General features: G+C 36.7%; 1 protein-coding gene across 7 annotated transcripts in view; it reads right to left on the bottom strand.

The window, feature by feature from the left end:
• The window catches only part of LOC143226666 (EH domain-binding protein 1-like), a 174799-nt gene that overhangs the window by 140480 nt on the left and 10223 nt on the right, over nucleotides 1–24096 (bottom strand). Inside the window, exon 1 of one of the 7 annotated variants that reach the window (XM_076457915.1) lies at nucleotides 12924–13520. The exons of the other annotated variants lie outside the window; for them this stretch is intronic. The gene's annotated coding sequence lies outside the window, so the exon portion shown is untranslated. Of the gene's footprint in view, nucleotides 1–12923; nucleotides 13521–24096 lie in introns of those variants that run through there. 7 annotated transcript variants of the gene reach the window in all.

The following is a 24096-nucleotide window of genomic DNA, read 5'->3' as shown; positions in this document are numbered from 1 at the left end:
AACGGCTGTCTCTGAACCTTGGGCTATCTGACCTGACTATTTAGTTGTTTAGTTCTGAATTCAAGTGTTAATAGAAACACAAAACAACACACATAACTCTACTAATAACATCGACCTGTTTTAAACGGCCAAAAAACCTTGGTTTAAATCTAATATTCACAGGAAGATATATGCAACAGATATCTGCGCCACCTTTTAACCCATAACTAAACGTCCAGCATGGCCTGGTGGGTTAAGGCGTTCGACTCATAATCTGAGGATCACGGGCTCGAATCCCTGACACACCAAACATGCTCGCCCTTTCAGCCGTGCCGTCGTTATAATGCGACGGTCAATCCAACTATTCGTTGGTAAAAGAGTAGCCCAAGAGTTGGCGATGGGTGGTGATGACTAGCTGCCTTCTCTCTAGTGTTACACTGCTAAATTAGGAACGGCTAGCACAGATAGCCCTCGTGTAGTTTTGCGCGAAATTAAAAAAAACAACAACAACAAACATAACTAAACGGAAAACGAATTGTGGTACAACGTCAAGTCTTGGGCAACTCCAGTCGAATAATGGTGAGATATTTACGATAGCAGGACGCGAATCACGTAACTTCAGATCCACAATGGACACGCTAACTACTTAGTCTGTTACACTTAAAAACGAACAAACAGCGCAGAGCTGACGCAAGAAATTTACATAGAGTATATACAACAGTTATGGTAGTTTGAGATAAGCCGAGAGTGAACAAATCTAAATAAATAAAGCAATAATTTGTATCAATAGATGACGCTAGCTACGCAAAACTGGAATCGACACGGTCACGGCCTGAACAAACTTCTGTATCTAGTACACTTTAGTTTCTTGGAATACTCATAAATAAACAATACCTTTAGAGTGGCACTGATTACGTAAATTCTAACGATATGGCTTCTAATGAAATATATAAAACGTTTAAAGTAAATACATTTATGACTTAATTTACTGTGGAACTATTAATTAAAGTATCTCTCTAGCCTAAAGATTACGTATTTCTTAAGGAGATAATCGGATGCGTAATATTACTTTAAAATCACTACGCAAAGCTACACAAAGGACTATCTGGTCATAGAGACGTTAAAAATCAGTACATGTCAGTCGTCTGATGACAATGTATGTCTTCAGCATAATGTTGTTTGGTTGCTTCATGTCTCACATTAGGAGTTATGAGCCATATATGTTTTTAAACCGTAAATCAGATTTTTGTATACATTTAAATAAATCAATTTCACTCTGCCCTAGAGTAAGCAGGTTTTACAGGTTTAAGATCTTTCAAGCGACAACGAGATTTTGGCGCCTAAAAGAAAACTCGGAGCTTTAGCCGAACGATAGGAGTTGGCCCGTCACTGTTACAGCGAACAAAACGGTGCACTATAACCGTGGACTCTCTAATTCACGGTCAGGGCAGACTGACATCTTGGCCACTCCCAGCCTCGTGCCATATTACTAGGTAGCTCGGTTAAATACGACAATAGAGTAAAATAGTTAAAGACAATATTATACACAACGGCTTCATAACTACAGTATCCTTCCTTGATGGTTACAACCACCACAATCTCTCTTTATTTACTAGTACCACCACCACAATATCGCTTTATTTACTGGTACCACCACCACAATATCGCTTTATTTACTGGTACCACCACCACAATATCGCTTTATTTACTGGTACCACCACCACAATATCTCTTTATTTACTGGTACCACCACCACAATATCTCTTTATTTACTGGTACCACCACCACAATATCTCTTTATTTACTAGTACCACCACCACAATATCTCTTTATTTACTAGTACCACCACCACAATATCTCTTTATTTACTGGTACCACCACCACATTATCTCTATTTACTGGTACCACCACCACAATATCTCTTTATTTACTAGTACCACCACCACAATATCTCTTTATTTACTAGTACCACCACACAATATCTCTTTATTTACTAATACCACCACCAGAATATCTCTTTATTTACTGGTACCACCACACAATATCTCTTTATTTACTGGTACCACCACCACAATATCTCTTTATTTACTGGTACCACCACCACAATATCTCTTTATTTACTAGTACCACCACCACAATATCTCTTTATTTACTAGTACCACCACCACAATATCTCTTTATTTACTAGTACCACCACCACAATATCTCTTTATTTACTGGTACCACCACCACAATATCTCTATTTACTGGTACCACCACCACAATATCTCTTTATTTACTGGTACCACCACCACAATATCTCTTTATTTACTGGTACCACCACCACAATATCTCTTTTATTTACTAGTACCACCACACAATATCTCTTTATTTACTGGTACCACCACCACAATATCTCTTTATTTACTGGTACCACCACCACAATATCTCTTTATTTACTAGTACCACCACCACAATATCTCTATTTACTAGTACCACCACACAATATCTCTTTATTTACTGGTACCACCACCACAATATCTCTTTATTTACTAGTACCACCACCACAATATCTCTTTATTTACTGGTACCACCACCAGAATATCTCTTTATTTACTGGTACCACCACCACAATATCTCTTTATTTACTGGTACCACCACCACAATATCTCTTTATTTACTAGTACCACCACACAATATCTCTTTACTTACTGGTACCACCACCACAATATCTCTTTATTTACTAGTACCACCACCAGAATATCTCTTTATTTACTGGTACCACCACCACAATATCTCTTTATTTACTGGTACCACCACACAATATCTCTTTACTTACTGGTACCACCACCACAATATCTCTTTATTTACTAGTACCACCACCAGAATATCTCTTTATTTACTGGTACCACCACCACAATATCTCTTTATTTACTGGTACCACCACCACAATATCTCTTTATTTACTGGTACCACCACCACAATATCTCTTTATTTACTGGTACCACTACCACAATATCTCTTTATTTACTAGTACCACCACCACAATATCTCTTTATTTACTGGTACCACCACCACAATATCTCTTTATTTACTAGTACGACCACCACAATATCTCTTTATTTACTGGTACCACCTTTAACAGTACATTTTGATCAGGATTCGAGAGACTCACAAAAAGACCGTTCTTCGTGTCTGTTGTTGTATTAGTTTTCAGAACCAGTCAAATCTACTACCTTGTTCGAATAAGGGCGGCTGGGTGCTAAAGCTAGCCCAAAATAAACCTTAGCCTACTCCATATCGGGCATCAATATTTACTGTTATAGCTGGTTCCCTTATTAAAAACTACAGTGTGTGTGCCCACAAGATAAAAAGTGCATCTCTCCTGTTTGTTCTGTTTGTTTTCTAGCCTATATCTCAAGAGTGACTCGTATTAAGAACGAAGAACTGCATGTTATTATTTCATCCGATAATGGGACAAGTCATTAGGCTCAACTGGTTCACCACAGAGTGATAAGGTCATTTGTCCCATACATAATCATTCCAAACATACTTGACACGACAAGCAGAAATATCATATCTTACAAACCTCCGTTAGCTGCCACATAATTATTTTTAAATTTCTAGTTTTTCTCACAGCTTATTTTTAATATAAGATATCGGTCGAGGGAGCTACCACGTGACTCTTGTATTTGATATTTTACGAGACTGCGCGAATCACCAAAGTGATTTTCTTTACGTAAATCACTGCACCACGAATGAGCTGAGCACAGAAACAATTGGTCAGCTTTAGCAGCCACGAGAATAATACAGTTAAAAGTTCTTTCTGCTGATTAACTTTACTGTTAATAAACTACAGTCTTTTTAACACCTATTTCAACGGAGTTATTTTTAGGGTGAGATACATTATTACGTACATTGAATGGGACACGTTACCACGATCACAGGGAGGGACAAGTCGTTACGTACATTGAATGGGACACGTTACCACGATCACAGGGAGGGACACGTCGTTACGTACATTGAATGGGACACGTTACCACGATCACAGGGAGGGACACGTCGTTACGTACATTGAATGGGACACGTTACCACGATCACAGGGAGGGACACGTCGTTACGTACATTGAATGGGACACGTTACCACGATCACAGGGAGGGACACGTCGTTATGTACATTGAATGGGACACGTTACCACGATCATAAGATGGAATACATCATTACGTACACTGGATAGGACATATCAGATCACATGATCACAAGTTCTTAACGAATTAAGAAAAGGATAAACTTGATCAAGTCTTTCTTAAATCTGATAAGAAGGTAAAAACACAAGTGTTGATCCGTTGGGTAAAATACATTTATAAGAAGGTAAAAAACACAAGTGTTGATCCGTTGGGTGAAATACATTTATAAAAAGGTAAAATAACAGATGTGATCCCGTTGGGTAAAATACATTTATAAGAAGGTAAAAACAAGTGTTTATCCGTTGGGTACAATACATTTATAAGAAGGTAAAAACACAAGTGTTTATCCATTGGGTACAATGTATTTATAAGAAGGTAAAAACACAAGTGTTTATCCGTTGGGTACAATACATTTATAAGAAGGTAAAAACACAAGTGTTGATCCGTTGGATACAATGTATTTATAAGAAGGTAAAAACACAAATGTGATCTATTGGGTAATATACTTTCACAAAAATGTAAAATACAAGTATGATCCGATGGGTAAAATACATTCAGATAAATGTAATATGTGTTTCTTTGGCTGGGTGATAAATATCATTACATGACGACTCGAGTAATACAACAACAAATTCACCACAACCCGAAAACTGGTTCCAACAGAGTAGCTGTGAGTGACTGGGGAAGACGACACGGTGAACGTTTGAAAAGACAGTTGTCTCGTGACACATATAAGATTCTGTTCCAAACTCGATAACTTAGGAAGTAATAACCCAATGATACTATAGGTACTTTAGGAAATAACAACCCAATGATACTATAGGTACTTTAGGAAATAACAACCCAATGATACTATGGGTACTTTAGGAAATAACAACCCAATGATACTATAGGTACTTTAGGAAATAACAAACTAGCGATACTATAGGTACTTTAGAAAATAACAAACTAGCGATACTATAGGTACTTTAGGAAGTAATAAGCTAATAACACTATAGATACTTTGGGAAGTAATAACTCAGTGATACTATAGATACTTTAAGTAGTAATAACCCAGCAATACTATAGATACTTTAGGAAGTAATAACTCAGTGACACTATTGGAACTTTAGGAAGTAATAAACTAATAATACTATAGATACTTTAGGAAGTAATAACTCAGTAATAATACTATAGATACTTTAGGAAGTGATAACTCAGTGATACTATAGATACTTTAGGAAGTAATAACACAATAATACTTTAGTGGTAATATAGATACTTTAGAAAGTAAAAATCTAATGATATAATAAACACTTTAAGAAGTAACAACGTAGTGAACCTATATACACTTTAGGAAGTAATAATGTAGTGAACCTATATACACTTTAGGAAGTAATAACCTAGTGATACTATAGACACTTTAGGATGCAATAGTCTGGCGGTACTACAAGTTACACATTCAGAAGAACAATACGGAACTGTTAATAAGTTCAAAAGGTTTTTAAAAATAATAATTTTACTGCTCTAAGTACAAAAGATGTAAAGCTCCCCCTACACCGACAAAGTTGTTAACACAACTGATTGAAAGTAAAAATGTATTCAAGAAGTGATTGAGCAGTATATGAAAATGTTAATATCACGAGGAAGTGAAGTGGTAACATAAAGTAAATGGTAAATAAAATATACTTTTGTTTTTGAATTTCGCGCAAAGCTACTCGAGGGCTATCTGTGCTAGCCGTCCCTAATTTAGCAGTGTAAGACTAGAGGGAAGGCAGCTAGTCATCACCACCCACCGCCAACTCTTGGGCTACTCTTTTACCAACGAATAGTGGGATTGACCGTCACATTAAAATGCCCCCACGGCTGAAAGAGCGAGCATGTTTGGCGCGACGGGGATGCGAACCCGCGACCCTCAGATTACGAGTCGCACGCCTTAACACGCTTGGCCATGCCGGGCCAAAATGTACTTTTAAATTCAAAGAAGAATATAGGGTAGAATAATTGAATACCCTCAACAGAGAAAATAAACTCGTGTCGTTAACGTAAAAGAAAGTATAAAGATCACAAAGAATGGTTATTCGAGCTTCGTGAAGACATGAGGAATGTATCATATATTTCCAGGTAGCTCAAATACAACACCAAGAAAGTCGAGCTTTAATAAATAGCTCTCTGAATCGATACGATTGGTTTTTAGAGTGAGACGAATACTATAAAACGTGATTTTTCAAATCAAACTTCAACCGTTTTGTTCATGGTCTACAATTATGGGGGTTTCATTTATTTCCTAAACCTTCGACCGAGTGCCCATTTTGTAACCTATAAAGGTCATGTTAGCAAAGAGAAACCTTTATTTTCTTAACACTTAACAGGTGTTAATACTTAGACCATCTAAACACCTAACACCTAACCTCATCCGGGATGTTTCGATCAAATATTCAACTTTTAACTACCTCAACTCCAGACACTTTAACTACCTCAACTCCAGACACTTTAACTACCTCAACACCAGACACTTTAACTACCTCAACTCCAGACACTTTAACTACCTCAACACCAGACACTTTAACTACCTCAACTCCAGACACTTTAACTACCTCAACTCCAGACACTTTAACTACCTCAACTCCAGACACTTTAACTACCTCAACTCCAGACACTTTATCTGTAGGATATTTGTTTGTTTTGAATTTTGCGCAAAGCTATACGAGGGCTATCTGCGCTAGTCGTCCCTAATTTAGAAGTGTAAGATTAGAGGAAAGGCAGATAGTTATCACCACCCACCGCCAACGCTTGGGCTACTCTTTTACCAATGAATAGTAGGATTGACCGAAACATTATAATGCCCCCACGGCTGAATGGGCAAGCAAGCTTAGCTTTAAACTACTGAAACTCATGAACATTCAGCTGTTTAGACCTTTTTAATCACGTGGTTGATTGTATTTTTAAGTTTTAGTTACATTACGTATGACTAAATACATTTTCAAGTTTTAGAATGGTTAAGAATGGATTTATCGTGGACAATATTTTACATCTTCTGGGCTGACAATTTGTTTTTAAACTTTACTAAAGCCAAACTCTGCAGCTCCTGTACCCAGTCTCTGAATACCATACATTCTTGGCATGTCACAATTGAGTACATTTATAAAAAACAAGAAGAAAATAAATGAATCATCAACAAGCTAAGGCTATCCCACGCAGCCATTTTGTCTTTCTCGTGATAACGACTGCATCTCTAAGGGTGTACAACACAGACAATCGTCCCATTATGGATTTTCAAAGTTCATAACATAAATGCTTTATAGTTAAGATTTTTAACAACGGATGTTAATATCAAATACGTGGTTTCATTAACAATAGTTTTTGACAGTTTTAAAACATCGAATACGTTGTTTGATCAACAATACTTAAGTATTTTAAAATATCAAATACGTGGTTTGTTTAACAATATTTTTGACGGTATTTTGTTATTAGTTTTTACCCAATGTTGGTTATTTTTTGGTTTGATGTCGGGAATATATGGTTTCGTGATTTTTAATTCGTGGGATATATTTACTTTCGTTGGTTGATTTTGCTTTTTCTCTAGGTGTGTGCGTATAATGTTTTCTACGGTTTGTGGAGGAAACTTATTGATGTTGATGAAGTATTGTTTTATTTTGTCTTATTCATCGTTAATTTTATCTGGTGAACATAGTTTTATGGCTGTGTTTATTTGGTTTCTTAGTATGTTGAGTTTTTGTTTTGTTTCATGTGCTGAGTCCCAAGGAATGTATAGTTCAGTATGGGTGATTTTTCGGTGTATTTTTGTTTTAAATTGTGTGTCGGTTCTTGTAATTTTGAGGTTAAGAAGTGATATTTGATCTCTTTCTTCCTGTTCACATGTGAAGTTGATGTTGGGATGTATAGAGTTAATGTGATTGAAAAAGTTAAGCTTAGGCCATTTGTTTGTATATAGTTTTGGTTGTTGAACATGAAGTTTGTCTTTATCGTGGTGAATTCTATGAGGGTTGCTAATTAACTCTATACATCCCAACATTAGCTTCACATGTGAATAGGAAGAAGGAAATCAAATATCATTTCTTAACCTCAAAATTACAAGAATCGATACACAATTCAAAACAGAAATCCACCGAAAAATCACCCATACTGGACTATACATTCCTTGGGACTCAGCACATGAAACAAAACAAAAACTCAATATACTAAGAAACCAAATAAACACAGCCATAAAACTATGCTCACCAGATAAAATTAACGATGAATTAGACAAAATAAAACAATACTTCATCAACATCAATAAGTTTCCTCCACAAACCGTAGAAAACATTATACGCACACACCTAGACAGAAAGCAAAATCAACCAACTAAAGTAAATATATCTCACGAATCAAAAAATCACGAAACCATATACTGCTGCATACAATATATTCCTGATACCAATAGTTTTGATAGTGTTTTAAAATATAAAATACTTGGTCTGATTAACAATAGTTTTGACAGTGTTTTAAAATGTCAAATACGTGGTTTGATCATTAATAGTTTTGACAGTGTTTGAAAATGTCGAATACGTGGTTTGATTAACAATAATTTTAATTTGTTTGTTTGAATTTCGCACAAAGTTAGCGAGAGCTATCTGCGCTAGCCGTCCCTAATTTAGTAGTGTAAGACTAGAGGGAAAGCAGCTAGTCATCACCACCCACCGCCAACTCTTGGGCTACTCTTTTACCAACGAATAGCGGGATTGACCGTAACATTATAACGCCCCCACAGCTGAAAGGGCGAGCATGTTTGGTGCGACGAAGATTCGAACCTGCGACCCTCAGATTACGAGTCAAACGCCTTAACTCACCTGGCTCTGCTGGGCCAATACTTTTTAAATGTTTTAAAACGTCGAATACGTGTTTGATTAATAGTATTTTTCATGTTTTAGATAATTTCATGTTTTTGCGTTACAAATAACTGGCTTATAAAATGTAATAAGTTATTTTTGATGAATCATGGAATGTTTGGCTGGTGAAAGTTTAGAAGGAATTAGGTCTTATACGTAGATGATGAACTAAAACCTCTAAAAGGACAACGTTTTAGTTATATGTACACTAACAGCCCTCCGGTGACTCAGCATCAAGACTGGGAGGTAATTATGTTAAAAATCGTGTTTCGACGGTGGCAGTGAGCACACATAGCCTGTTTGTGAAACTTTGTGCTTAGCAAATTATCTGAACGACTAGTCTCCAGGAATCACGAGCCATTTATAAACTAGAACGTTAATATTTTATCAATTAAAAGATACTAACCGACAATACTCTATAATGACTGGAGTTAATTTGCTGTTTGAAAACAGAGGAGAATCTATTTTAACAAATCACCAAAACAAGCCGAGTTTCCGGCATCTCAGAACCAGAAACGATGTAACTCTAAACTGGAAACCGTGGTTAAATTAATCCAACAAAGATGTCTTTCTCGGTACAACTCCTGCTAGTGTGAAATAAAAAACACACACACAAAACGGCAAACTGTTAACCAAAGGTGAAGATAAAATAGCTGGTCGGACTGGGTTTTAGCCCTGTTTTGGCGTGCCGAACATGAAATCCGAGGTCCACAATGCTTGTATCGCTGTCGCAAAATCGCGATATGCAGTTTGCAGCCGTGGGTGTGTTTCAGTGTTGACCTTGAAGCCTCACCATTTGACCCGAGTATTCTAAGAGTTGGCGTTGCTATTAGCAGTCTTCACTGTGGTCTACCAGCTTGAAATTGGTGACGGCTATGCACAGACAGTCCTCGAGTGCTTCTATACAAAATACCTGAAACAAACGACAGCTAGTACATCTGGACTTTATAATCTGCCACGACAGATAAGAGAACAACGATACACCCAGCCCCCCACCCACCCACCTACTAGCGTAAAAAAGATGGAAAAGCTACGTCAGCTGCCCCAGAACTGTACTTCAACTAAATTTATATGTTCATTCGTGAGGTATATAACTCAATAGTTTTTCTGTACGGAGGTCAATCTGAAGACACTCCATTTCAACTCATATTTGGCATAATAATTTGTCCACTTGCGAGATACTCAAAAATTAACACTTGGGATTCAGAGCCCTTGTTGCTACACAGTTGTAACTCGGTGAAAATCACACCTGTGAACAAGGCCTACACGTTAATCTTTGAGGCCATCGGCAAGTTAACTAGAAAACCCACAAAATTCCACCGTAATATTACATGAAACAGCCGAGACAATGTACTATTTATTTGTTATAATTTTCTTTTTATTCTTATTTGCGTATTATTAGTTGGTAGAGTTGGATTGCAGAGAGCAAATTATCCTTACCAAAGAGCTTTCTTCCTACGCATACGTAGCCACAACATACACACACACACACACGAACGCTTTGTACGCTGTCAACAAGACACACCTTCGATTTCTGTCACATGATGCAAATGAACAAATGTTAATAATTAATAATAACTTGTTTTATCTGGTTCATACCATAAGACCATCGTGCGTAAAAATTGATAATATATATATATACAAATAACGTCTAGAACAAGACTGTATCTGATACATTCTAGTTTGATGAACCCTAGAGTTGGATGAGGCAGATGTAGCGTGGATGACATATTCCAACGTGTTCTACTTAGCTTTTACTCGTGGGTTCTCGGAACTTCCTAACTTCACACTATTGAGCTACTAAGAACTACATCCGAGATATAAACACAGATCAACACAGGTACACGTGGAAGAACTACACCGAACACAAACACAGATCAACACATGAACAAGTGGAAGAACCACACCGAACACATAAACACAGATCAACACACGTACACGTGGAAGAACTACACCGAACACATAAACACAGATCAACACATGAACAAGTGGAAGAACTACACCGAACACATAAACACAGATCAACACATGAACAAGTGGAAGAACTACACCGAACACACAAACACAGATCAACACATGTACACGTGGAAGAACTACACCGAACACATAAACACAGATCAACACATGAACAAGTGGAAGAACCACACCGAACACATAAACACAGATCAACACATGAACAAGTGGAAGAACTACACCGAACACATAAACACAGATCAACACATAAACAAGTGGAAGAACTACACCGAACACATAAACACAGATCAACACATGAACAAGTGGAAGAACTACACCGAACACATGAACACAGATCAACACATGAACAAGTGGAAGAACTACACCGAACACACAAACACAGATCAACACACGTACACGTGGAAGAACTACACCGAACACACAAACACAGATCAACACATGTACACGTGGAAGAACTACACCGAACACACAAACACAGATCAACACATGTACACGTGGAAGAACTACACCGAACACACAAACACAGATCAACACATGTACACGTGGAAGAACTACACCGAACACACAAACACAGATCAACACATGTACACGTGGAAGAACCACACCGAACACACAAACACAGATCAACACATGTACACGTGGAAGAACTACACCGAACACATAAACACAGATCAACACACGTACACGTGGAAGAACTACATCGAACACACAAACACAGATCAACACATGAACAAGTGGAAGAACCACATCGAACACACAAACACAGATCAACACATGTACACGTGGAAGAACTACACCTAACACACAAACACAGATCAACACATGTACACGTGGAAGAACTACACCTAACACACAAACACAGATCAACACACGTACACGTAGAAGAACCACACCGAACACACAAACACAGATCAACACATGAACAAGTGGAAGAACTACACCGAACACATAAACACAGACCAACACATGTACACGTGGAAGAACTACACCGAACACAGATCAACACATGTACACGTGGAAGAACTACACCGAACACACAAACACAGATCAACACATGAACAAGTGGAAGAACCACATCGAACACACAAACACAGATCAACACATGTACACGTGGAAGAACTACACCGAACACAGATCAACACATGTACACGTGGAAGAACTACACCGAACACAGATCAACACATGTACACGTGGAAGAACTACACCGAACACAGATCAACACATGAACAAGTGGAAGAACTACACCGAACACACAAACACAGATCAACACATGAACAAGTGGAAGAACCACATCGAACACACAAACACAGATCAACACATGTACACGTGGAAGAACTACACCGAACACAGATCAACACATGTACACGTGGAAGAACTACACCGAACACAGATCAACACATGTACACGTGGAAGAACTACACCGAACACAGATCAACACATGAACAAGTGGAAGAACTACATCGAACACAGGATCAACAGACACACACGTAAAAGACAAACTTCTTCCAAAACAGAAATCAACGCATACTCACGCCAAACACCCTTAACAGATATAAGTAAAAAGAATTTTTCACACACTAGAAAAATTACCTTTAAACTACAGTTCAACACGTTCACATGTAAAAGAAAGAAAACAATTCCAACGCACACACCAACCGTAGGATCACAGTTAGTAAAAACCTCGATCTAAGAAGTTTCTGACTCACTAATCATAGCTTTACTACTACACAGCATGCACGTGAAGAGAACGAGGCCAGACCAAGTACGGTTCATTCGAACAACAGTGTAAGTGCCGAGTCATGGGTAGCGCGAGCTAGGCAGTAAAGAGTTTCTGACGCACGTGTCTGCTTTTTTCTGTATTTTTTACCAGAAGAACAAAACGGCCTCCATATCTTCTGGAGTATAAAGTTATAACCAATTTCAAAATAACCTCACCTTGCTATTCGGACCTCTTTAGTTTGTAGAGTCTCGAATGATGACGTATCACCAATGAGAATGGTCACTTGAGCTTACTTCACGAAATTCATTAGCTGTTTTCAATAAACATCATTCCTGACTTCAGTCTTGAGGAAGACAGACACGAGTGTAGTGATGTGAACCAAAAACGTTGAAAGCTCATATCGATGACGTCATTGTTAACCTTGAGACCGCTGCTAAATATTAACTTTATTCATAAACAGTTCATCGTCGTGATGTACGATTAAAACATCAACAGAAGACATTTTCGTAGAAAACCGATACACAGTTTTAATTTTTCTGAATATGAGACAATGTTTCACGACGAGGCTTTCGAACGCTATGGGAGAGATCCACGAAACGTTAAGCCTAAATTTTGTTTAAAAGGGTCTTGAATCCAAGCATACACACACAAGTTCGGTACAAAATGTTTAACACCAATGATGAAAAACGGTCGTAAAAACCGTCGGTACAATAGTTTATTGTTTTTATACCATGAAACATGAGATCATCTTTGGATAAGACGCTCGACTGTTGTTTTATTTAATCAGAACACGCTAACAAGGAGCTAGGTCTGGTTCAACTATTGGACACTGACGTTTAACATTCACACACATCACAGAGGACAACACTAAAAACATGGTTTGATTACCACACACAAAATTATTAGCATCGGTATTTCTACTTGGTTAAATATTTCATTAACAAGGATAAAAGTTAGTGCAGTCGAAAAAAGTACCCAACAGGTCGTCACACGTATTATGTTAAACGATCTAGATCCATACATGTCGGACATACAAACCTGTTTAATCTGATATTAACAGGATGATAGGTAAAAACACCAACTACTGAAACATCAGCTACATCTGGATAAGAATATTAACAACATCCTGTCAACAAACTACTGAAACATCAGCTACATCTGGATAAGAATATTAACAACATCCTGTCAACAAACTACTGAACCATCAGCTACATATGGATAAGAATATTAACAATATCCTGTCAACAAACTACTGAAACATTAGCTACATATTGATAAGAATATTAACAACATCCTGTCAACAAACTACTGAACCATCAGCTACATCTGGATAAGAATATTAACAACATCCTGTCAACAAACTACTGAACCATCAGCTACATATGGATAAGAATATTAACAATATCCTGTCAACAAACTACTGAAACATCAGCTACATATGGATAAGAATATTAACAACATCCTGTCAACAAACAACTGAACCATCAGCTAAATATGGATAAGAATATTAACAACATCCTGTCAACAAACTACTGAACCATCAGCTACATATGGATAAGAATATTAACAACATCCTGTCAACAAACTACTGAAACGTCAGCTACATCTGGATAAGAATATTAACAACATCCTGTCAAGAAACTACTGATCCGTCAGATACATCTTGATAAGAATATTAACAACATCCTGTCAAGAAACTACTGAAACATCAGCTACACCTTGATAAAAATATTAACAACATCCTGTCAACAAACTACTGAACCGTCAGCTACATCTTAATAAGAATATTAACAACATCCTGTCAACAAACTACTGAACCGTCAGCTACATCTTGATAAGAATAGTAACAACATCCTGTCAACAAACTACTGAACCGTCAGCTACATCTTGATAAGAATATTAACATCCTGTCAACAAACTACTGAACCGTCAGCTACATCTTGATAAGAATGTTAGCAACATCCTGTCAACAAACTACTGACCCGTCAGCTACATCTTTATAAGAATGTTAACAACATCCTGTCAACAAACTACTGATCCGTCAGCTACATCTTGATAAGAATAGTAACAACATCCTGTCAACAAACTACTGATCCGTCAGCTACATCTTGATAAGAATGTTAGCAACATCCTGTCAAGAAACTACTGACCCGTCAGCTACATCTTAATAAGAATGTTAACAACATCCTGTCAACAAACTACTGATCCATCAGCTACATCTTAATAAGAATGTTAACATCCTGTCAACAAACTACTGATCCGTCAGCTACATCTTGATAAGAATATTAACAACATCCTCTTAACAAGCTACTGATCCGTCAGCTACATCTTGATAAGAATAGTAACAACATCCTGTCAACAAACTACTGATCCGTCAGCTACATCTTGATAAGAATAGTAACAACATCCTCTTAACAAACTACTGAACCGTCAGCTACATCTTGATACGAATGTCAACAACATCATGTCAACAAACTACTGAACCGTCAGCTACATCTTGATACGAATGTTAACAACATCATGTCAACAAACTACTGAACCGTCAGCTACATCTTGATACGAATGTTAACAACATCCTGTCAACAAACTATTGAACCGTCAGCTACATCTTGATAAGAATAGTAACAACATCCTGTCAAGAAACTACTAATCCGTCAGATACATCTTGATAAGAATAGTAACAACATCCTGTCAACAAACTACTGATCCGTCAGATACATCTTGATAAGAATAGTAACAACATCCTGTCAACAAACTACTGATCCGTCAATTACATCTTGATAAGAATAGTAACAACATCCTGTCAACAAACTACTGATCTGTCAGCTACATCTTGATAAGAATAGTAACATCCTGTCAACAAACTACTGATCCGTCAATTACATCTTGATAAGAATAGTAACAACATCCTGTCAACAAACTACTGATCCGTCAGCTACATCTTGATAAGAATAGTAACAACATCCTTTCAACAAACTACTGAACCGTCAGCTACATCTTAATAAGAATATTAACATCCTGTCAACAAACTACTGATCCGTCAATTACATCTTGATAAGAATAGTAACAACATCCTGTCAACAAACTACTGAACCGTCAATTACATCTTGATAAGAATAGTAACAACATCCTGTCAACAAACTACTGAACCGTCAGCTATATCTGGATAAGAATATTAACATCTGAACCATGAGCTACTTCTGTGTCCGTTTTTGTTTAGAATAAAGCTAGAGAATGAACTACATGTGATGATTGTTTCTGATCTTAAACTAAAAGACTATAAAAGATTCTTATGTTGAACACCATCAGTCACCTATAAGGTGAGTTTATTCGAATACTGGTATTTGATAAACTACGTTATAACGCACTGACAGTCTGAGAATGGAGAAGGCAGTTAGTTCCATAGCAACGGACGTGAACATCGAATTCAGTATTCACAGTCCGACACACTAGCCAGAAAGCCGCTCGAGGACAGCGTGTATTAATGAACATATCATGCTATTACCTCTAACAGTTCATTCCTCTACACCTGAAGTATGTAACTTATGTTCGAACTGACAAAACAAAACAACAAAAAACGACATGTGTTTCTTTACCATAGTGATGACTCCTTACAGGTATTTTGTGTTATTTTCAGTTAGCCCCGTTTAACTTGCAGAATTATCTGATGTAACGGGTGACGAACGCCCTGCAGTATAAACACTAATTTTTGTTATGCCTTGATTCAGTTATTAACACCTTGGATATGTACAGCACATATTACAATTAGTTATTAACACCATGGATATGTACAACACATATTACCATTAGTTAATAACACATTGGATATGTACAGCACATATTACAATTAGTTGTTAACACCTTGGATATGTACAGCACATATTACCATTAGTTAATAACACATTGGATATGTACAGCACATATTACCATTAGTTAATAACACATTGGACATGTAGAGCACATATTACCATTAGTTATTATCACCTTGGATATGTACAGAACATATTACCATTAGTTATTAACACCTTGGATATGTACAGCACATATTACCATTAGTTATTAACACATTGGACATGTACAGCACATATTACCATTAGTTATTAACACCTTGGATATGTACAGCACATATTACCATTAGTTATTAACACCTTGGATATGTACAGCACATATTACCATTAGTTATTAACACCTTGGATATGTACAGCATATATTACCATTAGTTATTAACACCTTGGATATGTACAGCACATATTACCATTAGTTATTAACACCTTGGATATGTACAGCACATGTTACCATTAGTTATTAACACCTTGGATATGTACAACACATATTACCATTAGTTATTAACACCTTGGATATGTACAGCACATATTACCATTAGTTATTAACACCTTGGATATGTACAGCACATATTACCATTAGTTATTAACACCTTGGATATGTACAGCACATATTACCATTAGTTATTAACACCTTGGATATGTACAACACATATTACATTAGTTATTAACACCTTGGATATGTGCAACACATATTACCATTAGTTATTAACACCTTGGATATGTACAGCACATATTACCATTAGTTATTAACACCTTGGATATGTACAACACATATTACCATTGGTTAACACTTTGGATATGTATAGCACATATTACCGTTAGTTATTAACACCTTGGATATGTACAACACATATTACCGTTAGTTATTAACACCTTGGATATGTACAGAACATATTACCATTAGTTATTAACACCTTGGATATGTACAGAACATATTACCATTAGTTATTAACACCTGGGATATGTACAGAAGATATTACCATTAGTTATAAACACCTTGGATATGTACAGCACATATTACCATTAGTTATTAACACCCTGGATATGTACAACACATATTACCATTAGTTATTAACACCTTGGATATGTACAGCACATATTACCATCAGTTATTAACACCTTGGATATGTACAGCACCTATTACCATTAGTTATTAACACCTTGGATATGTACAGCACATATTACCATTAGTTATTAACACCTTGGATATGTACAACACATATTACCATTAGTTATTAACACCTTGGATATGTACAGCACATATTACCATTAGTTATTAACACCTTGGATATGTACAGCACATATTACCATTAGTTATTAACACCTTGGATATGTACAGCACATATTACCATTAGTTATTAACACCTTGGATATGTGCAACACATATTACCATTAGTTATTAACACCTTGGATATGTACAGCACATATTACCATTAGTTATTAACACCTTGGATATGTACAACACATATTACATTAGTTATTAACACCTTGGATATGTGCAACACATATTACCATTGTTATTAACACATTGGACATGTACAGCACATATTACCATTAGTTATTAACACCTTGGATATGTACAGCACATATTACCATTAGTTATTAACACCTTGGATATGTACAGCACATATTACCATTAGTTATTAACACCTTGGATATGTACAGCACATATTACCATTAGTTATTAACACCTTGGATATGTACAGCACATATTACCATTAGTTATTAACACCTTGATATGTACAGCACATATTACCATTAGTTATTAACACCTTGGATATGTACAGCACATATTACCATTAGTTATTAACACCTTGGATATGTACAACACATATTACCATTAGTTATTAACACCTTGGATATGTACAGCACATATTACCATTAGTTATTAACACCTTGGATATGTACAGCACATATTACCATTAGTTATTAACACCTTGGATATGTACAACACATATTACATTAGTTATTAACACCTTGGATATGTGCAACACATATTACCATTAGTTATTAACACCTTGGATATGTATAGCACATATTACCATTAGTTATTAACACCTTGGATATGTACAACACATATTACATTAGTTATTAACACCTTGGATATGTGCAACACATATTACCATTAGTTATTAACACCTTGGATATGTACAGCACATATTACCATTAGTTATTAACACCTTGGATATGTACAGCACATATTACCATTAGCTATTAACACCTTGGATATGTACAACATATTACCATTAGTTATTAACACCTTGGATATGTACAGCACATATTACCATTAGTTATTAACACCTTGGATATGTACAGCACATATTACCATTAGTTATTAACACCTTGGATATGTACAACACATATTACATTAGTTATTAACACCTTGGATATGTGCAACACATATTACCATTAGTTATTAACACCTTGGATATGTACAGCACATATTACCATTAGTTATTAACACCTTGGATATGTACAACACATATTACATTAGTTATTAACACCTTGGATATGTGCAACACATATTACCATTAGTTATTAACACATTGGACATGTACAGCACATATTACCATTAGTTATTAACACCTTGGATATGTACAGCACATATTACCATTAGTTATTAACACCTTGGATATGTACAGCACATATTACCATTAGTTATTAACACCTTGATATGTACAGCACATATTACCATTAGTTATTAACACCTTGGATATGTACAGCACATATTACCATTAGTTATTAACACCTTGGATATGTACAGCACATATTACCATTAGTTATTAACACCTTGGATATGTACAGCACATATTACCATTAGCTATTAACACCTTGGATATGTACAACATATTACCATTAGTTATTAACACCTTGGATATGTACAGAACATATTACCATTAGTTATTAACACCTTGGATATGTACAGAACATATTACCATTAGTTATTAACACCTTGGATATGTACAGAAGATATTACCATTAGTTATAAACACCTTGGATATGTACAGCACATATTACCATTAGTTATTAACACCTTGGATATGTACAACACATATTACATTAGTTATTAACACCTTGGATATGTGCAACACATATTACCATTAGTTATTAACACCTTGGATATGTACAGCACATATTACCATTAGTTATTAACACCTTGGATATGTACAACATATTACCATTAGTTATTAACACCTTGGATATGTACAACACATATTACCACTTCCTATTCAAAGTCTGTTTTTTAATTTGTACTATTTTTTGATGTTTGTTTTTGTAGACACTTGTCAATTATTTTGTTATCACTCTTAAATTTGAAAGCGTTGCATCTCACAACGGCTGGTATGAATGTTAACACTTTTATTGATGAGCAGAGAACAACGTTCCGACCTTCCTTGGTCATCATCAGGGTAAGAAAGAGCTTGCAAGTGACCGTTGCTGGATACGTCTTAGGGACAACAGTATAAACGGGTCAGGTAATGTAGAGGGCGTTGCAGTTGGATGTCAGGTTATTATTTAGTTTGCTTTTAAAGCATTGTTAAGTACGTAACCTTATGCTAGTTCTCGTCTGGTTTCAGTTAAGTTTAAATGAATATCTCAATGCCTATTCAAATTTTGGAGCGTTTATTTAAAGTACATATAACACGTGATTACTGGGCAAGTGAGTTTTTATTGTTATATAAAATGATGCAGTTGTCATCAATATGGAGCATGACTTTTGTTAAATATTTTTACATAGTGTTGACTGGTTGTCAGGTCGTGTTGACTAGTTGTTAGGTCGTATTACATAGTGTTGACTGGTTGTCAGGTAACGTTAAACAATAGTGACTCTTTGTCAGGTCTTGTTACATAGTGTTGAATGGTTGCTAGGTCTAATTACTCGTTGTCAGGGAATGTTAAACAATAGTGACTCTTTGTCAGGTCTTGTTACATAGTGTTGAATGGTTGCTAGGTCTAGTTACTCGTTGTCAGGGAATGTTAAACAATAGTGACTCTTTGTCAGGTCTTGTTACATAGTGTTGAATGGTTGCTAGGTCTAGTTACTCGTTGTCAGGGAATGTTAAACAATAGTGACTCTTTGTCAGGTCTTGTTACATAGTGTTGAATGGTTGCTAGGTCTAGTTACTCGTTGTCAGGGAATGTTAAACAATAGTGACTCGTTGTCAGGTCTTGTTACATAGTGTTGAATGGTTGCTAGGTCTAGTTACTCGTTGTCATGGAATGTTAAACAATAGTGACTCGTTGTCAGGTCTTGTTACATAGTGTTGAATGGTTGCTAGGTCTTGTTACTCGTTGTCAGGGAATGTTAAACAGAGTGAACTCTTTGTCAGGTCTTGTTACATAGTGTTGAATGGTTGCTAGGTCTAGTTACTCGTTGTCAGGGAATGTTAAACAATAGTGACTCTTTGTCAGGTCTTGTTACATAGTGTTGAATGGTTGCTAGGTCTAGTTACTCGTTGTCAGGGAACGTTAAACAATAGTGACTCTTTGTCAGGTCTTGTTACATAGTGTTGAATGGTTGCTAGGTCTAGTTACTCGTTGTCAGGGAACGTTAAACAATAGTGACTCGTTGTCAGGTCTTGTTACATAGTGTTGAATGGTTGCTAGGTCTAGTTACTCGTTGTCAGGGAATGTTAAACAATAGTGACTCGTTGTCAGGTCTTGTTACATAGTGTTGAATGGTTGCTAGGTCTAGTTACTCGTTGTCAGGGAATGTTAAACAGAGTGACTCGTTGTCAGGTCTTGTTACATAGTGTTGAATGGTTGCTAGGTCTAGTTACTCGTTGTCAGGGAATGTTAAACAATAGTGACTCGTTGTCAGGTCTTGTTACATAGTGTTGAATGGTTGCTAGGTCTAGTTACTCGTTGTCAGGGAATGTTAAACAGAGTGACTCGTTGTCAGGTCTTGTTACATAGTGTTGAATGGTTGCTAGGTCTAGTTACTCGTTGTCAGGGAATGTTAAACAATAGTGACTCGTTGTCAGGTCTTGTTACATAGTGTTGAATGGTTGCTAGGTCTAGTTACTCGTTGTCAGGGAATGTTAAACAATAGTGACTCGTTGTCAGGTCTTGTTACATAGTGTTGAATGGTTGCTAGGTCTTGTTACTCGTTGTCAGGGAATGTTAAACAGAGTGAACTCTTTGTCAGGTCTTGTTACATAGTGTTGAATGGTTGCTAGGTCTAGTTACTCGTTGTCAGGGAATGTTAAACAATAGTGACTCTTTGTCAGGTCTTGTTACATAGTGTTGAATGGTTGCTAGGTCTAGTTACTCGTTGTCAGGGAACGTTAAACAATAGTGACTCTTTGTCAGGTCTTGTTACATAGTGTTGAATGGTTGCTAGGTCTAGTTACTCGTTGTCAGGGAACGTTAAACAATAGTGACTCGTTGTCAGGTCTTGTTACATAGTGTTGAATGGTTGCTAGGTCTAGTTACTCGTTGTCAGGGAATGTTAAACAATAGTGACTCGTTGTCAGGTCTTGTTACATAGTGTTGAATGGTTGCTAGGTCTAGTTACTCGTTGTCAGGGAATGTTAAACAGAGTGACTCGTTGTCAGGTCTTGTTACATAGTGTTGAATGGTTGCTAGGTCTAGTTACTCGTTGTCAGGGAATGTTAAACAATAGTGACTCGTTGTCAGGTCTTGTTACATAGTGTTGAATGGTTGCTAGGTCTAGTTACTCGTTGTCAGGGAATGTTAAACAGAGTGACTCGTTGTCAGGTCTTGTTACATAGTGTTGAATGGTTGCTAGGTCTAGTTACTCGTTGTCAGGGAATGTTAAACAATAGTGACTCTTTGTCAGGTCTTGTTACATAGTGTTGAATGGTTGCTAGGTCTAGTTACTCGTTGTCAGGGAATGTTAAACAATAGTGACTCGTTGTCAGGTCTTGTTACATAGTGTTGAATGGTTGCTAGGTCTAGTTACTCGTTGTCAGGGAATGTTAAACAATAGTGACTCGTTGTCAGGTCTTGTTACATAGTGTTGACTGGTTGCTAGGTCTAGTTACTCGTTGTCAGGGAATGTTAAACAGAGTGAACTCTTTGTCAGGTCTTGTTACATAGTGTTGAATGGTTGCTAGGTCTAGTTACTCGTTGTCATGGAATGTTAAACAGAGTGACTCTTTGTCAGGTCTTGTTACATAGTGTTGAATGGTTGCTAGGTCTAGTTACTCGTTGTCAGGGAATGTTAAACAGAGTGACTCTTTGTCAGGTCTTGTTACATAGTGTTGAATGGTTGCTAGGTCTAGTTACTCGTTGTCATGGAATGTTAAACAGAGTGAACTCTTTGTCAGGTCTTGTTACATAGTGTTGAATGGTTGCTAGGTCTAGTTACTCGTTGTCAGGGAATGTTAAACAGAGTGACTCTTTGTCAGGTCTTGTTACATAGTGTTGAATGGTTGCTAGGTCTAGTTACTCGTTGTCAGGGAATGTTAAACAGAGTGACTCTTTGTCAGGTCTTGTTACATAGTGTTGAATGGTTGCTAGGTCTAGTTACTCGTTGTCAGGGAATGTTAAACAGAGTGAACTCTTTGTCAGGTCTTGTTACATAGTGTTGAATGGTTGCTAGGTCTAGTTACTCGTTGTCAGGGAATGTTAAACAGAGTGAACTCTTTGTCAGGTCTTGTTACATAGTGTTGAATGGTTGCTAGGTCTAGTTACTCGTTGTTATGGAATGTTAAACAGAGTGAACTCTTTGTCAGGTCTTGTTACATAGTGTTGAATGGTTGCTAGGTCTAGTTACTCGTTGTCATGGAATGTTAAACAGAGTGAACTCTTTGTCAGGTCTTGTTACATAGTGTTGAATGGTTGCTAGGTCTAGTTACTCGTTGTCATGGAATGTTAAACAGAGTGACTCTTTGTCAGGTCTTGTTACATAGTGTTGAATGGTTGCTAGGTCTAGTTACTCGTTGTCATGGAATGTTAAACAGAGTGACTCTTTGTCAGGTCTTGTTACATAGTGTTGAATGGTTGCTAGGTCTAGTTACTCGTTGTCATGGAATGTTAAACAGAGTGAACTCTTTGTCAGGTCTTGTTACATAGTGTTGAATGGTTGCTAGGTCTAGTTACTCGTTGTCATGGAATGTTAAACAGAGTGACTCTTTGTCAGGTCTTGTTACATAGTGTTGAATGGTTGCTAGGTCTAGTTACTCGTTGTCATGGAATGTTAAACAATAGTGACTCTTTGTCAGGTCTTGTTACATAGTGTTGAATGGTTGCTAGGTCTAGTTACTCGTTGTCAGGGAATGTTAAACAATAGTGACTCTTTGTCAGGTCTTGTTACATAGTGTTGAATGGTTGCTAGGTCTAGTTACTCGTTGTCATGGAATGTTAAACAATAGTTACTCGTTGTCAGGTCTTGTTACATAGTGTTGAATGGTTGCTAGGTCTAGTTACTCGTTGTCAGGGAATGTTAAACAGAGTGACTCTTTGTCAGGTCTTGTTACATAGTGTTGAATGGTTGCTAGGTCTAGTTACTCGTTGTCAGGGAATGTTAAACAGAGTGACTCGTTGTCAGGTCTTGTTACATAGTGTTGACTGGTTG

Source organism: Tachypleus tridentatus, chromosome 9, assembly GCF_004210375.1.
Source record: "Tachypleus tridentatus isolate NWPU-2018 chromosome 9, ASM421037v1, whole genome shotgun sequence".
Lineage (NCBI taxonomy): Eukaryota > Metazoa > Arthropoda > Merostomata > Xiphosura > Limulidae > Tachypleus > Tachypleus tridentatus.
Note: the sequence above shows the minus strand (reverse complement) of the source record. Positions and strands in the feature narration are given on the sequence as shown.